This window comes from Marmota marmota, unplaced genomic scaffold (assembly GCF_001458135.2).
Source record: "Marmota marmota marmota unplaced genomic scaffold, marMar, whole genome shotgun sequence".
Taxonomy (NCBI): domain Eukaryota; kingdom Metazoa; phylum Chordata; class Mammalia; order Rodentia; family Sciuridae; genus Marmota; species Marmota marmota.
Genome location: NW_026000205.1, coordinates 13,172,036 through 13,180,803, shown reverse-complemented (window position 1 = coordinate 13,180,803; position 8,768 = coordinate 13,172,036). Strand labels below are relative to the sequence as shown.

Below are 8,768 nucleotides of genomic sequence, written 5' to 3'. Positions count from 1 at the left end.
AAAAAAAAAAAAAAAAAAAAAAAAAAAGTGAGAGAGGGAAAGAAGCGGAGGGGTCAGGTTTCCATCATCTCCACTATATCCTTTATAGCCGTGCACCCATGGCCTACCATCTTCCACTAGGCCCCACCTTTTAAAGCACTGAGCTGTGCAACAAACCTTTAACACATGGGTCTATGGAGGACAATCTAGATCCAAACTACAGCCCAATCCCAGGTGAAACGACAGCTAGAAAAAGACCTAGAGGAGAGAATAAATTCATTTTCCTAAACAAGACGCAAGAAACACTATTAGTGACTAAACACTGAAAGTGACAGATTAGACTGCATTAAAATTTGAAACTTCTGTGTTAGGATTTGGATCTGAACAGTTCCTTAAAAGCCCATGTGTTGAAGACTTGGTTCCTCGTACAGCAATGTCCAGAGGTGGGGCTTTGGAGAAGTGATTAGATCATGATGACTCTAACCTCATCAGTGGATTAATCCATTTGGTGGATTCACAATTTGAATGGACTCCTGGGAGGAGGTGGAAGCTGTAGGCAGGTGGGGAATGGTTTGGAGAAAGCAGGAAGTAGGCATGCCCTTCCTATTTCCTACTTCCTGTAGACCAAGACTACATCTTGTCCTGGGTCGCTCCCCTCCCCCCACCCCCCACTTCCCAGCCGCCATGGCCTGATGGCCTCTTTCCTGGGCCATGCCCTTCTGCCTCGCCTCAGTCCCAGAGCAATGAAGCTGGCTGACCATGGACTGAGACTTCTGAAACCATGAGCCAAATAAAATTTTCCTCTTCCAAAGTTGATTTTCTCAGTCATTGTCACAGTGATGAGAAGTTGACGTGCGCATTCTGTTAATCAAAAGACACGACTTTCAGATGGAAGAAGGTGGGAGGACACCAGGGGAATCTCACTTTGTAATCCTCTCTCAGCAAGACTCACTCACTCCTGAGAGCAGTGGCCGGGGCCTAGAGAATGGTGTGAGTTCGTCTGAATGACCTGCGCACCTCTGCAGGCCTCCACCTCTCAGCACCTCCATAGGCAATCAAGTTTCAGCGTGAGTTTTGGCAGTGACAGACCACGTCCTGCCTTCCTTCTCCTCACCTTCTCAACCTTTGTCCTGAATCACCTCTCTCCTCCTTCTGCACCCTCCTTGGCTGCCCTCCACCCACACCAGCCCTCTCACTGGTGGGCCTAGGGCAGCTACACGGGGCTCCACGTGGCTAAATAGAAGTTCCAGTGAAAACTATTCCCATGACAAAGACTTCATTCACACCCTGGCCCTGCGCCTACTCCTGGGGGCATGGTCTCCCCAGGCCAGTCCTGAGGGTCACCAGGGTAGGATGGAAGCTAGGGTGCTCAAGGTTCCTGGGTGAGGGCACACCTGGGATGGGCCTGGCCTGCACACCCCTTCCTCCCACCTCACTTTTCCAACCGTGGATTTTTTTCAGACTATTCTAATCTCCCCAAATTGCACTCTGTCCTTGGTGATTGGGGGCATCCAGTTTTTAGCAAGAGCATCATCTCTTTCTCTGGCTTCCCAGGCTGTCCAACACCACAAGATACCAACTCCTTCCCATGACTGGAACCTGGGTCCCAGTCTCTGGGCCAAGAGCTTCAAGACTGTGCTCTGTCTTACTGACTGCCCCTTCACCATGCACTCCTCCACCAGATGCCTTCCACGCCCTACATTCTCCTCCAAACTGACAGCAGCCTCTTCCCTACCCCAGGGCTGCTCCAGGGGCAAACCTAATCCCTTCCCACCCCAAACTGTCCTGGTCCAGTGCAGCCACAATGAGGAGCACCCCTCCCAGACTGAGGCTTAAGGCCCCAACTTGGACCTTTTGAAAATGAAAGGAGGCACTGTGAGTAATTATGCCAGGGAGACAGGTGTAAAGCTGGGTGTCCAAGAAAACTGGGGTGAGTGTCACTCTTTGAAACAACTCCCCTCCTCTGCAAGCTGAGAGACAGCAGACTGGTGGTCACGTTGCTTTGCTCATGCTGCTCCTTGGCCTACATGTCCTCACTTGTGCCTCAGGAATCAGACAGACATCACCTCCAGGAAGCCTCCCTGGTTCTCAGAGTGGATGACATGCCCATTCTGTGCCCACCTTGCCACCTCTGCTTGCAGTTTCTCTCCGTGTGAGGCTGCTCAAAAGCAGGGAGCTGATCTCATGCCTTTCTCATGGTAGTTCCTCAGGGAAGATTCCAGGTGTCTTTCTTATCTGGGAACTAGGAGAGGTAGTCTCTTGTCCCAGCTCTGCCACTGGCTTATAAATTGGATGTCAGTTAATATCCAGAGTCTTGGATCTTCCCCATGAGAACAGTGCCCCACAGCTGTCCGGAGGGGCTGTTTGCTTGAACTTGTCACCCAAGCTGTGGGGTTCCTGGGCTCCCTGGCTATAGGATAGGTGACCTGTTGGACAGGTCAGGATTCCCATATTCCTGTGTTATAAGGGCCTGGGATCACACACTGCCCTGTGCACACTGCCCTGTGCAGGACTCTATTGGTTGTTGTGGAGTCTGTGAGTCATAGAAGACTGGGGCTTGGGACTCTGCTCTGAAAGAGGGCTCTCATTTCTCTCTGGTGGTCCCAACCCTGAAAGGTGCAGGATCAGTCTCCCGGACCAAGGCAGCTCTCCCTGGGACCTTTACCATATCCCTCCACTCAAGGACACCTGTCATTCTAATAGTCACCACCAGAGGGCAGACTTCCTGTCAGACTTTGAGCCCCGTCTTTGGGCTGGAACCCGATTGGCCTGCCTCTCAGGGAAATCAAGAAATCTGGGTCTCTTCTGGATTTGGGAGAAGGTCCAGGAGAGCCAGATGGGCTCCCCGAGACTAATACCCAGCCTCTCCCGGGACCACCAGAATCAGGGAAGTCCTTCCTGAGGTTTGCCTTCTGGTCTGAGAGGTGCAGAGGAGGCCCCTGGGGCTGTGGGTGCTGGCCTGGGTCAGGAAACTCATAGTGAAACCAGAGAAGTCGGGTAATGAAATTCATTCTGGGCAGCACACCTGCCTGAGGCAGGGCTGGGAGGGACGGGGGCGATGGAGCCTCCTGCGGTGGCGGTAGTGACAGTACCTGCGGGGAGGGCCCAGCGCCTTATCTGATGGGCCCCAGCCTTTTTCACAGCTGAGTAGAGCTGCCCTGCCGGGCCCACCATGGCTAGTGGGCTGGGACTGCAGGCCCATGGCTCAGATCCCCACCTGCCTAACAGACAGAGAGGCCAGGAGCATGGGAAAAGCGCGGGCGGCGCAGGGGCTGCCCCTGAAGGGCAGTGGACATTGTGGGGCTGGATGTGATACATAGCAGGTCCCTCGGAGGCTTAAAGAAACATCAAAATCAGGGAAAGAAAAGAAAAACCTGGAAAATTCTAAGTATTTATTTCTAACCAATGAATTCTTCTAGTGTAAAAACCAGGCTTTGCCCCGATTCAAGGGTACATTGGTTCATGGGGCACTGAGGTGGGGAATCTTGGTTGGACAGGAGGTGGATGCTGTCCTATGGGTGGGGACTGTGCTCAGTCTTACTGGGTGGCTTTAGACCTGTGTGTGACACGTTGGTTGAGGACCATATGGAAGGTCTGATCATGGGCTCCCTAGGGGGACCCCCATCATTCACCCACACCCCCTGTCTGTCCAGTGTAGGGGGAGCAGAGAATCTGTCTTCCTTGGGATGAGGGAGGGGAGCCCCTCTAGAGGAACTGAGGCCCACGACACTTCTCTGGAACCCTGTCTGGATGAGACCTACAGGATCATAGGCGCCATCAGTAGAGTCTGCTGCACCCGAAGAAGCCCACCTTGGTCCCTGGCCACCTTCTTTGTAGACCCTTCTTGGAGTGCAAGTCATCAGGGGCTTTGTGGGACTGGTTTGAGGGTCTGAATCCCCTCCCCATGAGTCGCAGCGGGTCACCTAGCACCATTGCTGGGGTCCTCGGGAGAATCTTGGTTAGACAGAAGCTGGATGTTGTCCTATGGATGGGGACTGTGCTCAGTCTTACTGGTGGCTTTAAACCTGTGTGTGACATTCTTGGCCCCTGATGAATCTGCAGTTTCCACTTCTTGGTGTCCACTCCTACACCCTGCTTCTGACCTCAGGATCCTGTGGGCAGTGCCCAAGCATGGATCTTCCTCGTGCCCAGGCCTCCCCTGCCTTTCCTTAGCCAGGGGACACCTCCTTCCACTGATCAAGTTTGTACGGTTAAGAACAGTGGGGGTCAGGGACTGTCCTCATCTCCTCCCAACCTGGGTCCCCACCTCCCCGAAGCATTATCAGGCTTTTGCACCTTCTACGGGGTCTTATATTGTCTTCTCACTTTCCCAAATAAAATGTATAGATAATATAACCTCCAGGCGTAATAAAAATCAGTCTAATGTCCCAACTTTAAGGGAGAAATAAAAGGAAAGTAGCTTGTGTTTTTATGACACATGTTTATTTGAGAAATGCTTGGGTACAACCTACAGAGGGTTCAGAGGCTGGTCATGGGGTCAAGGCTGCAGCTGCAACAGTCACAGGTAGGGGTGGGAGCATCCTTCTAGGCTCAGGTATCTGCCTGAGCCACAGAGTCATTTTAGGGATGTGTTTTTCCAAGACTGCAAACATATCTTGGTCAATTTCTGAACAAATCGGGCTCCATCTCCGCTTGATTGTTTGTTGACTCCCTGGGAAATTCTGTATTTGGAAACTGTAAGACAGAAGTAGGTTCTTATTATAGTTTGGATAAGTGTCCCCCAAGGCTAAGCGTGAAAGGCTTTGTCTCCAGCCCTAGCACTAATGGGAGAGGTAGGACCTTTAGGAGGTGGGGCCTAGTGGAAGGAAGTTAGGTAATTGGGATGTGTCCTTGAAGGAGACATTGGAACCCTAGCCCCTCCTGTCTGTCTGTCTGTCTCTCCCGCTTCCTGACTGCCATTATGTGAACAGACCTCCCTTAGCATGTGCTCCTGACATGACGTACTGTGCCCCACTGGCCCAAAGCAACAAGACCAAGAGACGAAACCTCTGAAATTGTGAGTCAAATCCACCTTTCCTCTTTTTAAGTTGATTATCTCAGGTGTTTAGTCACATTGATGGAAAGGTAACTCATAGTTCCTGGCTCTGGTTATTACCAGTAGGGTTTTCACCTACCCAGAATCCTCAGCACTACGGACATGTTGGGCTGAGTAAAGGTGCAATGTTGGATGCCTGGCAGCATCTGTGGCCTCTATCCACTAACTGACAATAGCACGCCCCAGTAGATAGCAAGCAAGTGTCTCTAGACATTGTTAAATGTCCTTTGAGAGGCGGAACTGCTCATTATTGGGAACCACTGACCTAGACAAATGTCAGTAGAATATTTGGATGCCATGTGGGATACAGGACACCCCTGTATCTCAGGTCCCCACCACCCAATGTCTATAGAAGTCTGCTATGATTTGAAAATGTTTCCCCAAAATTTATGTGTTGGAAACTTAATCCCCAAAGTCATATGTTAGTGGTTTTTAAGAGGTGGCCCTTTGGGAGGTGAGTGACTTTATTACAAGAATAAGTTCTCTCTGGCTCCATGCTCTGCCTTGCTATTTTGATGCCTTCTGCCATGTTAGAATGTAGCAAGGAGGCCCTCACCAGATGCAAGAACCCTGATATTGGACTTCCCAGACTCCAGAATCATGAGCTAAACAAACCTCCATTCTTTATCAATTAACCAGTCTCAGGTATTTTGTCATAGCCACAGAAAATGGACTAAGAATATCCCCATTCTCACAACTAAAGTTTCCCTCAGGTTTCCAAACTACCCCATGGGAGAAGTACAACCACAGTTGAGGGACTTTGACTTACCTGATTCTCTAAGAAAGATGGGTGGAGTGAGGACTGTCACGCTCCTTCCCTATATACACGGTGAGAGCTGCTGTCCTCATTTCTCCCTCAGGCCTGGTGACTGTTCAGCTGTTTCCTCACTGGCCCCTGTGGGGACATCTGACTCATCCCTGCCCTAACTCCCATTGCCCCTATAGCTCTTGCTTTTCTGTCCCCCCTCCCCCCATTCCTAGCCCCCACTTCCTGCTTCTTGGAGCACTGACAGGCCTTGGCGTCCCTTTCTCCTGCAGTCACCCTGGAATTGTATCTGATCCTTGCTCTGGCAGAGCCCTCTCAGCCCGGGAGTCTTCCTCCAGAAGCCCTCTCAAGCTGCCCCCTCCCCTGAACACTGGGCCAGCCTTCACTCCCAGGCTCCCCCAGTCCCCCTGGGCAGCTCCCATCTTGTTCCTCATCTGAATTCCCTTCCCCTGCAGATACCCTCCTTCCCAGCCAGGAGCCTTCCTCTGTGCAACATCCCAGTTCCAGCTCGGAGACTGTCTTCTAAGTGACACCATAAATATTGGTGGCGAAGTGGAGGCCCTGACTCAGTTCAATTCTGTCTTCGAAAGCCCCTGCCCCAAACAGAAGTGGGTACATTCTAAGGAGCAGACCCGGGGGTGGGGTGGACAGGGTTAGAGTGCAGGAGGGGATTCTTGTCTCCCTGCCCGAAGCTTCTGCTCTTCTCCTGTGGGAATTTGGGGAAGTGTGCCCTGAGCCTCAGTTGGCAAGATTCTGGGTGCTGCTGCCTATCGGGCCTTTCCCCCAGTTCCTTCAGGTAGGTAGATGTTGGAATTTTTCCATCCGAATTTTCCCACCAGGAAAGAACTGCTTCAAGCCAAATTAGAATTAAGGTAGGGAGAGCACTGGGGATAATGGGGGTACCCCAGTTCCTACCTAGGGGACCCCTTGGGAGTACAAGCCTCTATCCAGTCCAGGTACCCTGAACTTCTAGCTCCTATGGGGGTGCCTGGGGCTTTGAGCATGAGGGGGCATCCTGCAGTGTCCACCTCCCTCTTCCTCTACCCCTAGGCCTTACCTGGCCTCATGCCAGGTGAGCAGGCTAGGCTCATGGGCAGGGGCAGGAAAAGCTGTAGCCGCCCCCACCTGCCCATTCTTCAACCCACTTGGCCCCTAGCCCACCTCTGCCAGAGGCACCAGCCTGTCCTGTCCTGCTCTGCTCTGCTGTGATGTGCCGGGCTCCTGGGGCACCTCCTCTGCATAATAAAGGGACTGGAGGCTGGCGGGCGAGTGTGGGTGAAGGGTTGCCACCTCAAGCTGGCAGGACGGGTGTACAGTTGATGGACACCTGGGTCCTGGGAAAGCATAAGAAGTAGAAGCCCGACACCCTGCAGGGTTCACCGCCGCCCCCCTCCCCCAGCCTGTCTTCTATCCCTCTAAGCTCCTACCCGGCCTCAGGGCTTCCAGCTGGGAAATGGGACAAGGGACACTTACCCTCCTCTCCTGGTAGTGACTGAAATGGAAAAGACAGAGCATAGCTGATCAGCCCCCTCGGGCCAACAGGGCCTGGGGTTTCAGGCCCCCAGCGCTGCTGTGTGCTGTTGGTCATGCGTGCCCCAAGCCTCAGTTGGCAGGGCTCTGGGCACCATCGCCTACCAGGCCTTTCCCCCAGTTCCTCCGGCTCCCCTCTGTGATTCAGGGAGCCTGGCCCAGGCTCAGCAGGAGGCCGCTCTTGGCTAAAGAGGACGCGCAGCTCCTGGGCCTGGCTTGTGTCAGGCCATGGACCCATGTCCATGCGGGCTTTCTCTTGAGATGGTTCCTTGGCTTCTGATTAGCTTGGCAACCTCCTTCCTACCTGGGATCTTGCTGCTTCTCAATCTTGGTCTCCTGGCTCGGCCCCAGATTTGTCTTTTACGGCAGCAACTGTGAGGCCTGGCTGGAAGTCCCAGGTGGCCGTGTAGCCTCCTCTCCAGGCCTCTCTCCCTGGACGGACTAGCTGGGCAGGCACACTTGGGGGTGGGGTGGATGGCTGGAGGGGTGCAGCTGGCCTAGTGGGACACTGAGGACCCTCTTCCCGGAGGGCCTGAGGACATCCCCCAGGGGCCCCTTGCGGCTCTGTTCACGTGGGAGGGCTGAGCCACGAGGGAGGGTGTGAGAGTGACTGTGTGGGTGCAGGTGCCCCAGAGCACGCCCCTGTGGGGGAGGAGGATCGTGAGAACAAGTCTGTGGGTGGAGACCCAGGGCAGAGGGTGCCCTTGCTTTCTGGGGACAATCCCCAAGAAGCAAGTCTGGGGAATGGGGGCAGACAGTGCAGCAGGAAGTCCTGGCCACTAGGTGTCACCAGGAGCCCACACGACACAAAAAGGGTCACCAGGTGAGAGGCCAGAACCCCTCTCCCCCAGGTACTTCCAATCCCACAGGTAGGGGGCGCTGCTTGGTCTGTCAAGGTGTCAGGCCATTTGTTGTTTTGAGTGATTGGGGTGTCACTGCCCTGTCAAGAAGGACGTCCTCTTTGGAGGCCACCTCATTCCTCTCTCCTGCCCATACAGATCCAGGTGGAGGACAGAGCTGATAAGAGGTGGGGAAGCAGCACCCGCCCCCATCCACCCACCTCCTTATCTGCCTTGCAGGGTCCCTCTTACCAAGGGCTTCAGGTGAGCACCTTGGCCCCACGCCTCCTCTGCCTGCCTCCCTCCATGAAGTAAGAGGAGAGGATCCCTGTGTAGACCTCCCCACCCAGGACCAGCTCCGGAAATAAATTCCCAAAGTCTGGCCCAGTTCACTGTCAGTCCCTCTGAGGCACTGCGGTGACAGACGGTGGCAGGTGGGAGGGAACACCCAGGTCTTGGAGCACATTGCCTTTTCCTCCCTAGGTCCTCAGGGGCATCCCCTCTACAGACCAGTGGAACCTTCTGGCTGAGATGTGACCATGTCTGTTCTACCTGGGGCTGGTGGTGACTGATAAGGAGAGGGTGCCGCTGCTCAGAA

At 53.7% G+C, this 8,768-nt stretch overlaps 1 long non-coding RNA gene across 1 annotated transcript; it reads right to left on the bottom strand.

Annotated features, from left to right (window-relative positions):
• Positions 1-4,400: 4,400 nt before the first annotated feature.
• On the bottom strand, positions 4,401-8,139 carry LOC107151745. The gene is made up of 3 exons (XR_001504712.2): positions 7,275-8,139; positions 5,805-5,930; positions 4,401-4,674 (listed from the first exon to the last, which is right to left on the bottom strand). It is a non-coding gene; the product is annotated as an uncharacterized LOC107151745 (long non-coding RNA).
• Between the last annotated feature and the right edge of the window lie 629 nt (positions 8,140-8,768).